The sequence below is a fragment of the Hakea prostrata genome, chromosome 11 (genome assembly GCF_041222555.1).
Source record: "Hakea prostrata isolate BN-2017 chromosome 11, UWA_Hpros_2, whole genome shotgun sequence".
In the NCBI taxonomy this organism is placed as follows: domain Eukaryota; kingdom Viridiplantae; phylum Streptophyta; class Magnoliopsida; order Proteales; family Proteaceae; genus Hakea; species Hakea prostrata.
The window spans coordinates 15,361,596-15,363,020 of record NC_142610.1 but is presented as its reverse complement, the minus strand read 5'-3'; the positions used below and the strand labels follow the sequence as shown (position 1 = coordinate 15,363,020).

General features: G+C 38.3%; 1 pseudogene; it reads right to left on the bottom strand.

The window, feature by feature from the left end:
- Positions 1–486: 486 nt before the first annotated feature.
- On the bottom strand, positions 487–1,011 carry LOC149000357 (SKP1-like protein 11 pseudogene; annotated as a pseudogene).
- Between the last annotated feature and the right edge of the window lie 414 nt (positions 1,012–1,425).

Below are 1,425 nucleotides of genomic sequence, written 5' to 3'. Positions count from 1 at the left end.
AATAAGTTAGGATAAAAAAGTCATTTCACATGAATCTTAACCATTCTTGAGGGACTGCCTCATGTTTAGTATGACTTTCGGAACTCAGATCCTCTCCTCCTAGGCGGGTTGTCCTCCCATCCTCCACCTCTCATAGTTGGGTTGACACAAGCTTGCCCATGTACCCCCGGGCAGGCCATGTGTGAGGGCGGGTGCATGGGAGGAGGGGCTGCCTAGTGGGAGAGGATCTGGACTCTTTTGAGGAAGTGGGTGTAGAGAAATTCAATAGAAAACAAACAACAAGTGCAACTTCACTATGAATAAGAACCACCATAAAGCAGTAAACAAGAGAAACCTAATGAATTGAAGTCACATATCCAAAACCCAAAAACAAACTAACATCAATCACAGACTAAAGCAAACTAAATCTGCCACTACAATCATATCCCTTACCTACCAATGATACTAAAATTTACTTCCCAATTTGTATAGTTTCATGTATTTCATTCACTTGAAAGCCCATCCAGACTCTTTCTGGATCTGCTCTTCTTCTTTTGGAGTAAAATCATTCTCGATGTTGAAAGCTTCTCGAATCTCTTGTGGAGTTTTCCCCCTTATCATACTAGCCGTCTTCTCTACTGTCAGATCCAACAAGCCTTTAATGTTTAGATGATATGCTGCAAGCGTGAGATGATAAAGATCCTGTTGATCGATATCCATGTACTTTGCTTCCCACTCCTTCAAATCTTCAACTTTGGAATTCTGATCTGCATGATCGTCATCTCCAGCGATTTCTTTCCCTTTCTTATCACCATCAATTTGATCGCCATTGGCGTGTTTCTTGCAATACTCTAGTACCTTTGGGAGAATCTGAGAGCAGATGTTCGGTACTGGTATTACCATATCATCATCACCGGCACATCCATCTTTTATGAAATTCTTAATGGTGTCGGATAGAAGGGCTGCTGATCGATTGATCTCAAAAGTTTCATTCTCAGCACTCTTCAGAAAAATTTTACCAGAAGAAGACATTGTTATTGCAAAAGATTGTGAAGAGTGCTTGAAATTGGTGTCGAATGCCTTCTAAAACAACTCAAGCAAATAGGGTTTTTGACAGAACAACGCACTTCGAAAATAACTAAAAGAAATAGAGAGGAGTTTTTTGAAAAGTAAATAATGAATTTGCAAGTCATATATTTATAGTAAAAAGTTGAATGTCGAGAGTTCGAGGAATATTAGGACTAAGATATTATTTTTCCCTTTCGGAAAAGGAAACAATTGGGAAGAGGATACTAAGTTTGCGTTTGGTAAAGTTTCCATTTTGAGGGATTAGTTTTTGTGTAAAACCATTTACATGTTTTTGTGTTGAGAGATCGTTCTTTGTTTGAAAATAAGTGTTTGATAAATTCATTCTGGAACACTATTAGAACAAGTTGGTGTTTGATA